The sequence below is a fragment of the Polypterus senegalus genome, chromosome 9 (assembly GCF_016835505.1).
Source record: "Polypterus senegalus isolate Bchr_013 chromosome 9, ASM1683550v1, whole genome shotgun sequence".
Lineage (NCBI taxonomy): Eukaryota > Metazoa > Chordata > Cladistia > Polypteriformes > Polypteridae > Polypterus > Polypterus senegalus.
The window spans coordinates 41838335-41857851 of record NC_053162.1 but is presented as its reverse complement, the minus strand read 5'-3'; the positions used below and the strand labels follow the sequence as shown (position 1 = coordinate 41857851).

General features: G+C 34.2%; 1 protein-coding gene across 3 annotated transcripts in view; it reads left to right on the top strand.

The window, feature by feature from the left end:
* Positions 1 to 19517, top strand: part of nup93 (nucleoporin 93) — an 84120-nt gene that overhangs the window by 17091 nt on the left and 47512 nt on the right. The gene's annotated exons all lie outside the window — the stretch shown is intronic.

Here is a 19517-nt window from a genome sequence, read left to right as displayed (position 1 = left end):
AAAAATGGGTCCACTAAAGGGGGTGCACTCTGATGATCACACTCTAATGACTGTGCTCTGTTCTTGAAGGCTGAACCACTACCCCTACCCCCAAAATAAGTTGCAAAGGCACTTAACTTGGGGAAAAATTGGGTCTAAACACCAGAAAGGTTGAGAAACATTAGTATATAAGATAGATACTGTATGTTTTATAATTAGGTCTTCTAATTATATATTTTATTTTTTTGTAAATAAGGTTTTACCCGAAACTTGTTAAAAATGTAGCTGTTAAAGGGGCCACATTACCCTCTATACATGATGTTTAGCCCTTAATTCGAAATACAAAATATAAAATGAATATGGACAGTGGGGAGTCCTCTGTTTATCACAGAAAATAAATCTTTAGTAAAAAAAAGAAATAATGAAATTACATGTGATCAACCGGCAAGCAAACAAGAATCTTGCAGGGAGAAAGCCAGGTCACAACAGCAGCATTCTTGATAGGAAAGAAATCACTGATGGCATTATACTGTACATTTCTTACCACAATATTTTATGTCTTTATACATGGCAGAAAATATAAGTAACCAAACTCAAATGTTTTTACATGAGACATTAGCAATATAACATGCTGGCAAACAAAGTTCACTTGTCTGTCGCCGTGATTACCATCAACTTAATTTCAGGTGAATTTCAATGACAGAGTCATACTTAAATCTTAAAAACTCAGTACAATAATAAAGAATGGACATTTCAAAATCTATGTCTATGATTTCTTGTGCAGTTTTAGGAGTATAGTTATTGTTCAGGGCTTCGAATGTGTATTCTGAGGTTGAAAGGTATGAGAGAAACATGACAAGTTTGTGTGGCTGTGGATGATAGAAACAATGGACATCAATGCAATGACTTTACAGAGATGGTCTGAAATGTTGTCTTTTGGGTGTTGCCTTCACTTCAGGGTTGGTGTGTATATTTTGTTAATAACATTAATTTATTCTTCTATTAATTTTCCAAACCCAAATGTATTAGATTGATTTAAATTTTAATATCTAAATGTATTTTTTTAAATAATAAATGCATCAAAAGGCAAACAAGCAATTCCTAGAAAGCAGAACTGACCAGAGAGGTGTGAGTATAATATAGGTTGTTATGCGTAGCTGTGTCTTAAGTCATTTGCCATGATTGTATTGTATATTCTCCTGGTTATGTTTTTGTATCATTAATTAATTCACATAGCAGCTTATTATTTGGTTTAAAAAGAAGTAGCGTATTCACTGCATTCTCACCAGCTTTTTATAGAATCACCCACCAGATTGGGAGAAAGCGAGAAAATTATTCAAAGAATTTTGGAGTAAAAGAGAATCTGGATCTAATTGCAGACAAAAAACAGGCAATTAGTACCTTCTTGGCAGGGTATTTCAGTTTGACATTTTTTGGCAGAGTTACTGGGCCTTTGAAGGAGTTCAGATGCTCGTTTAAGTTCTAGTTTATCATTGTCATCTGTATAAACTACAGTGAAATTTTTTGTAATACAACTTAAAAAAATAATATAATTTTCTTGGGACAGGGCACGTTGTATGCTGTACTCTACACAGCTTAAAATTTACCTATAGAGTCATCAAAGGTTAGCCCATGAACTGTTTCTGAGTAACAAAAAAGTAATGTTCAGAAAGAACCATCAATAAGAATGTAATTCCATGTCCATATAATGCAAGACAGCAGCTTGTTTTTAGATTTTATGACATTGGAGTGTTTTCCAAGAAAAATTTCCATAAGTAGACTTGTGCATGTAAGCAGAGGTTTTTAAGAAGCCAGGTTTCTCCCCAGACAGAGCTACTGTCCTTGTCCTGGTTTTGTGTGTGCTTGTAGACGCACACAGTGTGAGGTGTCATTTGGTTTTTCCCACCTGCTCCAGGAAGATTTGATTTAAGGTTTCTGTTATGCTAGTTCTTGTTTTTAATTCTTTAATGAAAGGCATTGTAGGCACTTATATTAATATTGTTGTAGAAAAGATAAGTGGCTAACCGGCAGTCTTGCCCTGGCTATGACCTTGTTTAGGTTATCAAGACCTTTTGTTGTCACCATACATTGTAATACAGCAAAATCAGTGGCATTCCGTCTTCTGTGATGCTTAGGGTGTGGAGAGTACTCATGAACGGCACCTCAGAGTTGACACAAAACAAGGAGGTTTCAGGTTTGGTTCTTTTATAAGCTATGAAAATTTTAAAATCAAAAATGTTATCAAAAAGTGCATTTTGAATACTGAGAGTAAAGTTTTGTAAATATATTTTCTGAAATTTTAAACAACTAGAGAGCCTGTGTTCAAAATGATCCAAAACAATGCCTTTTTCTATAAGTTTGCATACAGGATTTTGAAAAACTATGGTTGTTAAATGTTTGGCAACTGTTTCTAACAAACTTGGAAAAGTCATACAGCGTCAAGTTAAAATATAGGCTGAATGAGTTTTTAGATACTGTATAGGTTATTGCAGGATAGTGTAAGAAAAGAAGCAAACATGAAAAAGGTGTGGGGCACATGTGTGACCCCTTATAATGAAAATAAATTAAATTAATCTTTTTATAAAGATAAACATGATGTCGTACAGATGGGAGTCCAATACAAAACTGATTAAAAATGGCTGAACTTCCAGTCATATGGGCTTCAGGCAGGAAGGGGCGGGTCAAGGAGGGTGGACAAGCGAAGTGACATCAGTGGTGGAACAGCTGTCAGGCTTCCCTAATGCAGAGGGAAGAAGAGAGAAGGAATTAGCACATAGCATCAACTGCTTGTTTGGTGGGTAATTACCATCAACCGAGCCCTTAGGGTGCCTCCCAAATGCATGTGCTTCACAGTAGTTAATACTCTTAATACCAGAAATGTCTATAACATGCAAAGTTATTTGAAGAATTGATTGAATTAAAAAAAAAAAAAAAGATATTCCTTGTTGGATTTACTGTTCTGTTTAGAGTCACTTTCATATTCATATTGCAAGATCCACTTTTGGTTGAGGTTCAGTCTTTTGACAGATGGCTTTACATTATGCTCTGGCATCTGCTGATACAATAAAGAATTCATAATGGATTCTGTGATGGTAAGCTGCCCAGGTCCTAATACAGCAAAGCAGTCCTAAACTATAGCATTTCCACCACCACAATGCTATACTGTTGGTATTAGGTTCTTCTGGTCAAATGCTGCATTTTGGCTTTCACCAAACATATCTTCTGGTACTGTGGTGAACTAACCTATATGTTTGCCTTCTCTGTCCAGAGCATATTGCTCCAGAAGTTCTGTTTTACATCATAAGTGTTCATGGATGAAGTTTAGTCTTGCCTTCAAGTTCTTTTTGGAAGAGCAAGTTTTAATCCTGGCTCACCTCCCACATAGGTCTAATTTGTATGGCATACTTCTAATGGTAGACTCATGCATTTTGACATCAACAGTGGCAAGAGCTACCTGTAGGTCCCATGATGATATTCTGGGGTCCTTAGAGACTTCTTTCAGCATCTTGCATTTTGTGGTTGTCTTGAACTTGCTGGGACAGCCTGGCCCCGACAAGTTGGCAGTTGTTTGTCAGTTGTTTGAAATTTTGTCCATTTTGTAGATGATCTTTCATACAGAGGAATAGTTGATATTTATATCCCTTCTCAGACTTACAAGCATCTGTAACCTTCTTTCTGAATGACATGGAGACCTCTTTCATTTAGGCATGATGATAACACAGAGCAAACCAAGCTGAGTGTCTTGAGTTTTAAAATTAGACCGATTCCTTCAAGATCCTCTTTAATGATGTTCTAGTCATTTGCACGTGATTGAAATTTGATGTTGTAATAAAAGTAGGGATGTACTGACATGTGAAATTTGCATTTGTATATACTGTACAGTATATTTACATTATATAAGGGACCCTACAATGTAAATGTGGCATGAGGTTTGTTACAGTGCATCCGGAAAGTATTCACAGCGCATCACTTTTTCCACATTTTGTTATGTTACAGCCTTATTCCAAAATAGATTAAATTCATTTTTTCCCTCAGAATTCTACACACAACACCCTATAATGACAACGTGAAAAAAGTTTGTTTGAGGTTTTTGCAAATTTATTAAAAATAAAAAATTTGAGAAATCACATGTACATAAGTATTCACAACCTTTGCTCAATACTTTGTCGATGCACCTTTGGCAGCAATTACAGCCTCAAGTCTTTTGAATATGATGCCACAAGTTTGGCTCACCTATCCTTGGCCAGTTTCGCCCATTCCTCTTTGCAGCACCTCTCAAGCTCCATCAGGTTGGATGGGAAGTGTCGGTGCACAGCCATTTGAAGATCTCTCCAGAGATGTTCAATCGGATTCAAGTCTGGGCTCTGGCTGGGTCACTCAAAGACATTCACAGAGTTGTCCTGAAGCCATTCCTTTGATATCTTGGCTGTGTGCTTAGGGTCGTTGTTCCGCTGAAAGATGAACCGTTGTCCCAGTCTGAGGTCAAGAGCGCTCTGGAGCAGGTTTTCATCCAGGATGTCTCTGTACATTACTGCAGTCATCTTTCCCTTTATCCTGACTAGTCTCCCAGTTCCTGCCGCTGAAAAACATCCCCACAGCATGATGCTGCCACCACCATGTTTCACTGTAGGGATGGTATTGGCCTGGTGATGAGCGGTGCCTGGTTTCCTCCAAACGTGATGCCTGGCATTCACACCAAAAAGTTCAATCTTTGTCTCATCAGACCAGAGAATTTTGTTTCTCATGGTCTGAGAGTCCTTCAGGTGCCTTTTGGCAAACTCCAGGCGGGCTGCCATGTGCCTTTTACTAAGCAGTGGCTTCCGTCTGGCCACTCTACCATACAGGCCTGATTGGTGGATTGCTGCAGAGATGGTTGTCCTTCTGGAAGGTTCTCTTCTCTTCACAGAGAACCTCTGGAGCTCTGACAGAGTGACCATCGGATTCTTGGTCACCTCCCTGACTAAGGCCCTTCTCCCCCAGTCGCTCAGTTTAGATGGGCAGCCAGCTCTAGGAAGAGTGGATGAAGGAGGCCACTGTGCTCATTGGGACCTTCAAAGCAGCAGAAATTTTTCTGTAACCTTCCCCAGATTTGTGCCTTGAGACAATCCTGTCTCGGAGGTCTACAGACAATTCCTTTGACTTCATGCTTGGTTTGTGCTCTGACATGAACTGTCAACTGTGGGACCTTATATAGACAGGTGTGTGCCTTTCCAAACCATGTCCAATCAACTGAATTTACCACAGGTGGACTCCAATTAAGCTGCACAAACATCTCAAGGATGATCAGGGGAAACAGGATGCACCTGAGCTCAATTTTGAGCCTCATGGCAAAGGCTGTGAATACTTATGTACATGTGCTTTCTCAATTTTTTTATTTTTAATAAATTTGCAAAAATCTCAAGTAAACTTTTTTCAAATTCAGAGGAAAAAATGAATTTAATCCATTTTGGAATAAGGCAAATGGCATAACAAAATGTGGAAAAAGTGATGCGCTGTGAATACTTTCCGGATGCACTGTATATCACTTTCTCAATATGAAATGTTTAAATGAAGCTCAAATCTTGATATGTCCATAGAAAAAACATTTTATGGAGTGTTCTTAATTTTCCACATTACTGTAATATATACTGCATCGATTTTAGCCTCATTGTTAAGAGAATTAGATTGTCTGATGGTTACTAGAGCTTTTTAGTATTAAATTAAAATGCTGTATTAATTTGTATATTTTCATGACATGACCTTAAATTAACTGGAAAAACTGCAAGCAATTTTATCCTTGGGTTAATCATCTAGAGAAAATTTTAATAATTGAAATAAAAAAAATATAAAGGTCATGTGAAAATAAATAATTAATCTTTAAAATTTAAAAATAAATATGCAAATGAAGAAATTACAACATATGCATATATTCTTTTTTCTTAACAAAATGTATATAATAATCCAGGAGTTTTTAAGATATTTCTTTAGCATGTGCACTATAAACAAGCTCACCTCCAGTTGTGGGCTTTCAATGTTGGCTTATAATTGTGTCATCCTGGTATTATTTCTTCTTCCTCTTCCTCTTTTCCCACTTTTATGTCAGGTTGATGTGCTTAATCAACCTTCTTCAAACAGCTTGGTCCTACACCTCCTTGCCAGTCAAGCCTTTTTCCTTCAAATCTTCTTTTACTTTTTATATCCTCCTCTGCTTTGGTCTCCCTCAGTTTCACTTCCACTGTATTTCCATTCCCATCACTCTTTTGCCTACATATTGATTGTCTCATCTCATCACATGTCCATACCACTGCAATCTAGTTTCTTGTACTTTCTTAGATATTGCTCCCCCTCTTGACATCCCTCTGATTTTTTCATTTCTTATTCTGTCCTTTTTTTGTAACAAAACACATCAACTTCAACATTCTCATTTCTTCTCCTGCGCTCCCTTTACTTCCCATGTCTCAGCTCCAACATCATGTCCTACCATTGTCTTAAAAACTTAACCATTAACCTTTTCCTTAATTCTTCGATCACACAATACAGTACTTCTTCCAACTGTTCATCCACACTGTACTCTATGGGTTATCTCTGCATCTAATTTTCCATCTTGGGCTACCACTGATCCTTGGTGTTTAAATGTATCCACTTGTTTCAGTAGCTCACCCTGAAGGCTAACTTCTGAATTCTGATCACCATTAAACTTATATATTCTACCTTGTTCCTATTTTCCTTTAATTCTCTGTATTACCCTTCTTTATTCTTCTAACTTCCTCTGCACTTTCTCTTTTCTGGTGCTATGCAACACAATGACATCTGCAAAAAGCATGTACCAGGGAGATTGGACTTTTATGCCATTAATCAGTACAGCCATAACCAGATCAAAGAGCTCTCTTCCTAGTATTAATTACCGTTGTTAATCTCCAGGTAAGGGAGAGAGAGTATCTGGGGATTATTAAATAAAAACCTGTCAAAAACGGTAATAATTTTTGTAATAATTATGAAAACAAAATGTTATTTTTTATTTTATATTTTTATTCTGATTATAATATGACTGGTTTTAAGTCTACTCCCTTTTGTATGCCATCCTGTGCTGATGACATCTAACGTTGCAAACACTTTCTTCGCAGCAAACTGAAAGGGAGCAGAGCTGCAGGTATTCTGAGGTTTGGAAATGTCTTTATGTCAGTCAATCATTGTTTTACACAAAGCTGTTTGTTTCTAGCTGCTTTGCAGACATCCTCATTTAATGTTTTTGTTTGTTTGTTTGTTTGTTTTTGTAAGCATCTTTTGACGGTTTCAATGGCAAATCTGTGGAATTTTAACAGCAATTTTAGACGTATGTTAAAAAGTGAGTCAGCTTGATTACAGAGAGAAATTTGACAGCAATTTAGAAGAATTTTAAAACTAATTTGTCCATTTTTAAACGTGCATGACACAGATGAACTATACATTAAATGACATTTTGATGACAGTTTTAAGGTGATTGTATATGGTCAAAGTGCAGAAAAAAACTGAACTCCTCCCAACTGAGACCGAGGTTTAGTAATACTAAAGTATTAAATATATCTGGAACCCAATGTAGAGTTTACAGAACTGGAGTTATCTATTTCAAAAGTGCCTTATTTAAGGCAACTTACAAAAAATGAGCAGAAAGCAAAGATAAAGTTAAAAAGCAAAATAAGTTTGTGGTTTATAGATGTATGATCATGCTTTCCACTTGCAATCTATCCCACAGTATTTTAATTATATGTAGAATATTATAGAATAATCTGAACTGACCAATATTAATTTTTTACTGCAATTCCATTTCATGCTAAAAAGTAAAACTTGATTAGGCAGACTTTATGAGGACTTTAACTTGATGTAATATTTCCAGAATTGCCATCCTAAAGTGTTTAAATGTGAAGAAATTTTCTCACAAACTATTTCATCACAGTAAATAAGTGAACATTATTTTAGAAGACATATAATTTGGCTTTGGTTTTACGTACAACTTAGAGGTTTCAACATAGACATCATAATAAATATATTGCAGAATAACAAAAAAACCTGGCCAATTCTGAATGTCTTTGCTGATTTTCCCAGAGCTATACTGTCTAGTAGTGTCACTTGGACTATTCAGGTAATTTCAGGTCTATTTGTTGTTCATTTCATTACATCCAATAATTCATTGTTTGAACCCATTTTATCTAATACAAGGTTGAGTTGTTTTCTTTTTGAATTTTCCTTTGCTGGTGGTTAAAGGCTTGGCTTTTCAATTTTGGATGGCCAACTGAAAAGGCCAACAATGGGCTGCATTCCTCATCATTTCAAGGGGTTTTCAACACCAGCTCAATTGCCTTGTTTTTGAATCCAAAATTATGTGAAGCCTAGATTATTTTTTTTTCCATTTCATATTGCCAATTTTTGAAGCAAACCTTTTTCATTTGGTCAGTGACAGGGCAGCAAGAGAATTTAATGTTTCTGAGCCTTATGATTGCTACAATCAAAAAAAGCAAGTTAAATGAAGAGTTACTATATATCCTATGTGGTCTGTGTAGTGAATACAGTGCACTAACTGCAAATTAACATAATGAAGAAATACAATTTTAATGAAAAAGTTAATGTCTTCAAGTGTAGATACATGGTCCCCATATGCATGTTTTCAAGTCTGTTTGTGCTGGATTCCCACAGATTCATTGATTAAGTATTTAATAGAGAGAGAGAGTGAGAGAGTCATAACAGAAAGCTGCTGTGTGTTGTAAAATAATGGATTGATATCAGTATTTGAATTTATACATCTGCGACTCTTAGTTTTCTTATTTTTTACTTGTTTCTGAAGGCAAGTCTTAGAAGTTTAGAATGTTAATTTCATGTGGCTGGGGAGTTCGCAGGCTTGTGCCTTATCTTCCATACACAAAATGATGTGCAATGTAAAAATGCAATGTAAAAATTATACGCTGTATATAAGAGATAATCAAAAAAAGTTTGAGCCTGAACTTAAGAGGGATATTCTACTGTATTATTCTTCATAATGGACAAAAACTTCTTCCTGTATAATAAAATATACTCTGTGAATTGCAAGTTTTCATCATTTCTGCTTTAAAGTGTATGTTTCTTATTTCCATATTGATGTCAACATAGATGAATTTCTAATATTGGAGAACAATATGTGTTTGGAGATTCAATCAGAGCTAATCAACTTGTTCCAGGAGCATGTGCCAGTCAGCGATGGCACAATTGCTGGCATCTGTTTTGAAAAAACATATGCATTAAATCACAAATACTAGAAACTTGTAATTCACTTATCTTAGTAAACAGGAACTAAATTTTGGCCTCTTATGGAATCAGTATTGTAGAATACTGTTTTCAGGTTCAGGCTCCTCCTTCTGATCACCCCTTATACACTGGGTAATTTTTTGCTATTTGTTCATCTACCAAAACTTGAAGACGTGTGATGTCTTGCATCGTTTAACCATTGGGCTACAGTATGTGAAAATGACTATTTCCACTTATTAAGAAAGTATGAAAGCAGGCTGTTTATCCAATTGTGTCTGATGTTGATAAACAGCTTTACTTAATCAGAGGCAAAGCCAAAACTGAAACTCAAGATGTTCCCATAATGTCTTGCTGTCTTAAGAGTACCAACCTCTAAATCTAAACAGTGGGTGTCTGAACACGCAGGAGGCTCTCCTTAATTGTCTCATGGGGGATTGCCAACTGCAATTGAGGAGCAGATAACTGGCCAGGTAAATGATTTTTCTTACCTATACAGGCTAATAGTTCTCAAAGTGTGTGCAAAATAAAGGCCTCTTTCTTAAGAGCAGCAGTAAATGGACAATGCCTATTTTTAATACTGTAGTAAAAATACTTTTTCACAAAGTTACATTTGAAATGATATCCTACATGGCTGATTGTCCTAGAATCATTAATATGTATAAGCTTGCCTCATGTTACAGATGCATTTGACCTAAAGCGCCAAAAGATACTCAAATGGAAAAATTTCAAGACTTAAATTTAACTATGTAGTAGCATATTAGATTGGCCAGCATGAAATTTCAGCTGTGGAACAGCCCTTGATCTTTATGTTCTGACAGATATTAAAGAAAATTTCCACCATTTTCCATATTTTCTTCCAGGAGCATGCTTAAGAGTCTGCTTCTTTAAAATACCATGCAGTTTTCTTACAGGAAGTTCATATTCTAGCTTGGCAAAGGCTACCCTGTAAAAATTGCTAAGATGCATTTGACACAAAAGAGGAGGGAGAGGCGGTGAATAAAAGAAATGCCTTTTGTGTGTTTGAGTGGGGGGATGGTTTACTCATGCTAATGAGTTAATGGTATCTTGAAGCAGCTGCTAATTTGCCTTCCAAGATTGTTGCTGCAAAGTACAGAGCTTATTCTTATCAGAGCTGAAAATTACAGTATGATGCTGCAATAATAAGGATATCTTATTCTTAATTTGCGACTATTAAAACTTGACAATATTTTGAGTTATTCAGAAAATTAACTGTGACCTTAAAATAAATAAGTTCTAAAAATTGAATTGAGGTTCTGTGACATTTATAGATTTTTTGATGAAATTCAGAAATTTATCATCTTAGAAGGGAAAAAATCATCATAATGCTGGATATTTTTCTTTCTAATATATTTGTAATATTACTCACTTAATATTGCAAATATCTGTAATATATACGAAATATATTAATACTTTATATTTCATTTTTGAAAGCACTTTTTATATTTTTTACTACTATATGTATAATTAAGAAAGTGAAATTAAACTTTGCAGCATAAAGTTTAAGAAATATGAAATGGCTTTACACTTAGCTGCTATGTTTCTAAATATTATTTATAGTACTAGGGTGTTATACCTTAGCCATTATGGATGCAATGAGAAGTCAAGCAAAATGATATATTTTATTGGCTAACTAAAAAGATTACAATGTGCAAATTTTCAAGGCAACTCAGGCCCATATTGTAATATAAAAGGTGTCATTTTGCTTGACTAGTTATTAATATTGTTTAAAACAAACTTGCTCAGTTTCATGGTTTTGAAAATCTTGGGTGGATACACACCTTTTTAGTTATTTTCTTTACTGCATGAAAAACTACATCAGTATTAATAATTCACAGAATATTTAATGAAAAATTAGAGCACTGTGAAATGCTACAAAATAACAGGGCATTTTTAAACCAGACAGCAGAGCCCAGCAGCATTGGGTACCAGGAACCAAACATGTACAGGATGCTAAGCCATTATAAATGTCTTTGTAAATGCCTAGGAAAATGCTACTAGTGAATTAATAGGATTAAATATGTGTATTAAACAAGTGACACTTGTGTGAATACACTTGCTGAGGTTTTTGCTCAGAGAATAGAAAAGGAGGTACTGTATTCTTGTCTAAACTTATCAATGACAAAGGTCAGAAAACAGCAGCAAAAGATTATTCGTTCAGGTGGTATGTAGCTATGTTTGTATCTCCTAAAAACTGGACAGTGATCCTCAAAAAGTAGATATATTAGTAGTAGTAGTAGTAGTAATATTTGTGTATTTGTTAAACCTGCTAAGCTCAAAGTGACTGATATGGAAGCGAAGGTCTGTGATATGGTTTGCACATTTGTAGCTGGAGATCCACAAAGGGAGAAAACGAATCATGTATCATAAAGTAGTTTTTATTCCTGAGCTTTCTGGAAAGTTTTAATAACATGACAGATGGTTGCCCTGATTTTCTGTACATTTTAGTAATGCATAATAAATTACGTAAAGCGACACTTCAAGCTCATATTTGAAAGTTCAACAAAAGTATTCAAGTGATACTCTGTGTAGATTATTGAAATGAAGGAATCTTAAATTGGATTTGAAAAAGAAATGTGCTGCTTTCAGACATCGGTAGTTTTAACTTCATAAAAAAGTAAGAGCCACAGAAGCATTTGCATCTGTTTTATGCAAAAGAGAAAACAATTCTAACATATGTTTTATTGTCCAGTATCAGAGGATATAGAATTAAAATTTCTTTTTAAAAGTAGACATAAACACAGAAAGATTAAGGATTAAATTGGAGATTGCTAACAAAATATCAAGAAGCATATTTATGAAAGAAGCAATGTAAATTAGGTCAAACATTTCTTAAAATAATGTAGAAGGAATTTTGAATTATGCTTCATACCCATATCCATTATTAAGTCTGTGCCAAGCTGCATATAGTGTTTTAGCCTGTAAACTAGCTTTAAGTAGACAATAATAAAACATGATTTTTTTTATTTTCTAAAGCTTTCAGGTTGTGCTATTCTCTCTACAGAGATTCACTGACATTTTTTAATTACTTTTGTACTTTTTGGATTGTATTCAAATTTAATGGTAAATAATACATAAATCTTATCCAATATAATTCTTAAACAGTTTTATTTACATTAAACTAATACATTTTGAAACAAACTTTAAATATCGATTACACTTTTAACATATTTCAACCCATGCAACGTCTAGCCTAAACCTTTGTTTGTTAATTTGGTTGATCCATTATGTTTGTATTCCCTGCAGTGGTGCTCTAAATTAGTGAGGTACTGTATATTGTAAGTTTACATGTATTAATTATCTGTGATTGTAATATTATGCAGAGATCCCAAATAATGTGATGTAATGACTTAGGAAAAGTTATTAGATCATGCAGACACAGAAACAAGAAACTGATAAATGCACTTTTTACAGAAAGCAATTCAGTGAGGCGGTACATTGCTCAGCACCAGTGTCTTACATGTCCATGAGACTGGGTTACAATAAAGGCCTCGCTTTTGCATGTCCTCTCCTTTTTTTTCTTTTTTTTTTCTTTTTCTCTGGGTACTTTAGTTTTCTGTCGAATTCCAAATATTTATGGCTAGATTAGTTTGTAAATTTAAATTTACCCATTATGAATGAGCCCTACAGTGGAATAGTACAGCCCCCATCACAATCACATCTAGGACTGGTTTCTCCCTTGTGCCTGACACAGCCAGGATATTGTTCCTATCTCTTGTGAATACTGAAATGGATTAAGCTGTTCCAAAGACAGATTGATTGGCTGTGAATTGATTCTGTACTAAATTTCATAATTTCAGACTATTTTAAAAAATAAAGGCATTCGTTTAATATTCTGACTAAAATATTGATTTATTTATTATATAATAATTTGTATATTACTTATGCAAAACATTTATTTAAACTACTGAATATATTGTCACGGCATATATTATCATAGCTGTTTATTAAAATTATATAGAAATAGTATCATCCTGTGAAGAGGGGGGCTATAATTCCTGGAGTGCCTGGAGTGTTAGTTTGACTCACTGATGCTATAACACAAGCTTGTGTTAAATTATCCACTATATATCTAATTATCCTGTTCTGTCTGTATAAACCTAAATGTACAGATGCTATATATTATCAAGTTTATCATATATGGTGATACATGTATTAGTCTAAAATCTAAAGCTATGGTTGAGAAATGTTTTCATTAAGGTAAGTGATCTGAGATCAATTGTGTGTATTATTTTGGAAACTATACCACCATGCTATAGAGCATGAGAAATGAGGCAATAAGTGTCACTGTTCTCAAGGCAGCATAAACAAAAAGCTAAAAGTAGAAAAGTGTGATGCAAGAGCCTGGTGAAACTGATAAGAAGTAGCTAAGGGTTAAAAACAAATGAAATAGTAAGATTTTTACTGTACTCTGTAAATTTGAAAATAATAAGCCTATAAATAACCTGCTTCAGTTAAAGAAGAACGTAAGTATCATTGGCAGTTAGTATCTTAATAAACCTTAATAAAATGCAGGAGTGATGTTACTACTACAGTACACCTTCAACAGGAACACATATTGAGAACTGTTCCAACTCCTACTGTTCCAGCTCCTTTCCTGTTCATGATTTAAGAACAGCTTACCATGCACCTTCTTTCTTCTCCAAAAAATAATAACTGTATGTTTTACATTTCATTTATTTTTTTGTAAATATTACTGGGGGGCGTATGTATAATATCAAACCATTAGTATTTGTTTGTATGCCTTATTTAAATATCTTAGGTGTAGCCATAGTTAAAAATTTTATGCTGATTGATTTTTTTTTTAAATTCTACATACATTATACATATGAAATAAGTCACAATAAGAATTAAATATTTTCTGCATGAAGATGTGATATTAGGAAGAACACTGAAAACTCATGCATTTTTTTTTTTATCATATTTCATGTTTATAATGTCATCAATGCAAATAGAATGCCTAACTACTGTCTTAAAACTAAATGTGTTATGAAAGAGTAATTCATGTCATCAGTATTTTATAGTTATTATTAAATTATGTTACACATACGAGGAGTTGACCCATTTTTAAATAAGTTCAAAAATGAGGGACTGATGAACTCCCCTTGCATTTTCTACATTCAAGTGAATGAGATTCTTGCAAGTCATTCACTGGTAATGATGCAATGCAAGAATCAAGTTAATGAGAATTGTGCAGCATTTTTGCAGGCAATGATTCAGTTTGAAGTGAATGCAAAATAATCAGTAGATGTGCAGTCCTTGAGCCCAAAAAATGCGTAGGCTAGGGTCGTTTAGCAAAAAATGACAAATAACTTACAAATTAGAATTATATGTATATATTTTTTAATAAAATAAAGTTTTGTGTGAATGCAATTTAATTTGCGAAATGCACAATGAGGCACATCATAGTAGTCTTTTATATATAGAAGTTGCCCCAAAATGGAAAAAAAAAAAAAACCTAATTATTGTGTTACATTTTAATATAAGAATGCTCAGGGAATCATGAGGTGGTTAGTACTATCACATGCTTCTTTAAATATCAACCTGCAAATGTGTGATGTGCTAGCATTTTTCATGTAGCCTAGTAACCAGCTGATTAAATGTTGTTTGGAGTCCTTAAGGAATGAGTTGTTTCGGGGTCACCTATCACAAATGCAGTGTGTGTGTGAGAGAGTAGGGGGTAGGAGACGAATAGATTAATCAGGCACTTAAAAATGTTACACTAACAAGACCTACTTCTCCACTTAAATGCATTCGTTAGCAATGTCTGGAAGGTTCCTGGATTGTATTAGATTAGTTCATGGAGTTGGGGAAAGCGAGGGCAGATTGGATTGTCTCTAAACTCCAAGTAAGCTAGGTGAGGCAGAACCAGCAGCATGAACATGTAGGTAAGAAACATGGCAGAAAAAGATCACTGGGAAATGGGAAACTCTCATGTTAGAATCTTAGCTGTTCTTCATTACTCACATGTAAAATATTTTTGTAGAACTCCTTTAGATCCTAATTTCACACAAGTGAGACAACTAGAAAGGTTTTGCTTATATGTGCAGTTTTCTTGTGGAGATAACATGGGAATGATTGTGTCATCCTATGAGCAGCTAATGGCAGTTTTTGGTGTTAAACAATTTCTAAACCACTCTGGTTCCTTTTCAAGGTTACAGATCACCTGTTATAAAATGTTTTCCCAGTGTTCTCTGTGTTTCTTATTGTTAATTTTTATGCTGCAACAGATCTGTTAAAAGGCCTTTCTTGCAGTGTTAATGTGCCCTGCATTTGTCAGTTCGTTTATGTGCCTGACTAATATTAGTGTCACTCCTAATTATGCTATATTTTTTAATTTAATAGTTTAAATTAATAAACACATAGTGGAAATTGCACTGAAATTGTTATTCTTTAACATACAAATTAGTTTGCACATATGTCTGCTTATGTCAATTGCCATTAGATCTATAAAATAATTGAGGACATTTTGCAGAAAGTCAATTAAAAAAGCAAAAATTAATAAAGAGAATCCTGTGTATTAAAAGATATACCACAAAACAAAAACCTCAAAATGTGGGCACAGTAGGATTGACTAATGGAGTTAATTTTCTGGAATGTTAACCAATAACCAGAGAAATCACTGGATATTCAAGATTCTTTGCTGACAAAGCAGTACCAAAGCTGAAAGTGCAAGTGGTGGAGAGCTAAAAAAGCTCTACATTTTCTACATCTGTAACATGGCAGTAGCAAATTTGCTTGCTTTTCTGTGAATCTTATTTTAGTAAATAGAAGCATTTTCCATCAGCAGCAAAAGCAACATGCTGAATATCATGAGCATGTACCGAGAAGTCGTCTACTTAGTTTTCTTATCTTTACTTGTAAAGTAGCAATATGAATGTGCCTGTAATCTGTAGACGTGATACTATTACTGTTACAACTACTACTACTAATACTACTTTCAAAGTCTTTTAAAAATACTTAATTTATCACAGTATTAGAGCTGTTTTTCTAACAGATCCGGGACTGATTTTAAAGGTAGAAATCTAGATACATTGATTGAAATTGGGCTTTCTGCTACAACCAGCCACATAATAGCTTCTTTCAATTGGATGTATACAGCTAACATTGTCATTAGCCAAGCCTAAACCATTGGTCAGTTTGGATTTCAGCCATCCTTTTTTATCAATAGCTCAGCTGGAAAAAATACAGTTGTGGTCAGCATTATTGGTACCCATGCATTTTATGTATATCATGTGTAATATTTTGATGGAAACATAGACAGTGAAACAACTTTGGTTTATATACATGAATTTTTTTGATACAGAGCAGCACAGGATCAATCAAACAGCTACTGAAGGAAATTAGTGGAAATTGTATTATATCGACTTTTCAGTTTTTATACTATTATTGGCACACTTTTGAATGTTTCAAATCAAATTGACGCAGACAGCTGCATTTTAATTGCAGTGAAGTTAAACTCGCTTGCAATAAATTGCCAGTATTCACATAACATCAGTTAATCAATGATTAATCAGTGAATGATGGCTTTAATGCTCAAGAAGCGTTTCTTTCATTCCCTTTTTCCTTAATGACAATGAAAAATACAAGACATTTGAAGAACTCATAACTCTGTACATAAAGATGCAAAATGGAATATGGCCTATTCTTGAGACCTCTGCATTTCTGTTTCCATATTTTGCAGTGTTACTAAAAATTGAACTGCTCATGGAATTATCAAGAACCTTGCAGAACTTCATGGGTATAGGAAAACTGTTCAAAAAAAGTCATTAAAGATCAATATAAAATGCTGAAATAACAACATGTAAAATATCCAAAGAGATTAAAATTTACCTTGAGCGACCTGGAGTGATGGCTGCAACCCATGCGTACACACCACAAGCTAAACCAAAAAGGGCTTTGCAGATGAAGGCTAATTAGGACGCACCATTCAAAGACAAGCATAAAAAGGCACTACTGATCTTTGCCTAAGACTACCCAGACAAACTAAAATCCTTTTTGGAAAATATTCTATGGTTTGATGAACTCAAAATAGAGCTCTTTGGCAATGCAGACCAATGATTTTTATTTTTTTATTTTGTTAATTTCTGACAAAATATAGTTTCTAACGAAAAGAGCAGCCTACCGTTAAATGTGATGGAGGTTTCATAATATTGTGAGGCACCTATGCTGCTTCCGGTAGTGCCTCTGTACCATGCGCCTATTAATGGAATCATGAAATTACAGGAATACCAGGGCCCTTAAAAGTAGAATATGCTGCTCAGTACCAGAAAACTAGGTATGGGCCAAAAATCATTGGCCCTCCTGCAAGACCATGCCCCAAGACATACATTGAAAATCAAAAATGAATGATTAAAATGATAAAATTGGCTATATGCAATTAAATCCTATCTCATTCCCACTGGAAACAATTGGAATGAACTGGAAAGTGCTATTGGTAAAAGGTATCCTGCAAATATTCAAGTGCTAGAAGAACTTGAGATGGAAGAGTGGGAGGAAATACTATTAGAAAGGTGCAAGAAACTTACTGATGGCTATAAGAAATGTTTGGAACTGTCATCATTGCCAGTTGAGCAAACAAATATTAGGGATAGAACGTGCATTAAAATGAAAAACAATGTTAATTTGTCAATTGTTTCTTAAAATATTGTACGTTGTATACCAAACATACATGGGTCCAATAAATATTGACCTTTGCTGCATAAAAACTGCAATGACCAATGTACATTAAATGCTAATACCAAACATTCTAACTACAGTAACTAGACTTAGTAAGATAAACCCTGTTTGTTGCAGGGGTTCTACCAGCTTGAAGTAGCACCTGGATTGTTGATTACAAAGTAATTTATAAAGGCTACTGATACTTATATAGAATATATTTTCCCAGTTTTTATACGTGGTCTTTCTATAGTTGAGCTTTGTTGCCTTCCTTACTGGATAGCTATCATTTCATTTATTTCTGTAATTATCCATCCATTTTCAGAACCCGAATTATATTTTACAGTATCACAAGTGTTGGAGCATATGGAGCAAATGAGAAACCCAAACCTTAATGTGTTGCTAGTTTGTTGTCGCATACAACATACACCCATACATAAATAAATTAACATGTTTAGAGTTATAAGTGGAATGAAACCTTAAAAAATCCATAGATATGGAGAAAACATTTAAACTCCACACTTTTCATGTATATAGTGAAGTCATCATTTACACTGACCTACAGATCTTTTTTGGTGTAGTGCTACAGAATATCTAAATTGCAGTTCTATATAAATCTGTTAAATGGGTGATTGACTTCTTAATGGTTTTAAACCCAGTTACACAACTCTCTGAGGAAACTACTGTGTTTGTGAGGCTGAATCTGTCATGATGTTCAAACCTCATTTCAAATCTCAACTGATATGCTTTGCTGTATAATTGCTATCTTTACACCTCCAGGTTTGAATAATCCTTTTTACCATACTATGTGTTCATCTGTAGTGCTCATTTTTGAAAGCCGTACACTAAATTTATGTTGTTATCATTTCTGCTTACTTTTTCTATGTGAGATTTCCTCTTTGCCTTTAGTTTTATATTATAACACTGTTTGCTGTGTACAGTTACTTGCAGTTGTACATACATTTAAAATGGGTGCCAGTTATATTTCCTGTTGTCTGTTAATGCTGTATTTTTGTTTTTAAATGTATAGTATTTGCAAAGTTGACATTTAATATAATAGTACATTTTTCACATTTGATACTGTTTTGAAATTTTTGTTAGCTCTTTAAAATAACATATAGTGGTGTCTGCTTTTAAACATGTCAAATAAATATATTGTAGGTTGATTTACTGATTGATGAGTCTTACTTTCGTCATATCTGCAAGCATTTCTTGGCCTACTCTGAGGCTGGCCATTTCCCAGCTTTTGCTTATCTCAATTCGTCTCAATGTCTTGCTTAGTTTACTGAAACTGAGCTTAGTCTACTACTTATTACTACTACTAGTACTACTATTATTATTTTGTCATAAGACAGACTGTTTCCAAAAAGAATGAGTGTATTCAGTTGGTTATAATCAGTGCTGCCTGAGGGTTGTTTAATTAATTTTAAACCTTTGAAAATATACAGTATTGGTGCTTGACTAATCTTTGTACACACTGTTCGTCATTGCAAAGAATTTGGGCAACTTCCTGAAAAAAACATATTGGCTTCTACACTTTCGGTATTAGTTTTACTCATTAATAAAAATTTCCTGTTATCCACATCACAATCATTATTTCAGAGTTAATTTAAAATCTGTTTTTATAA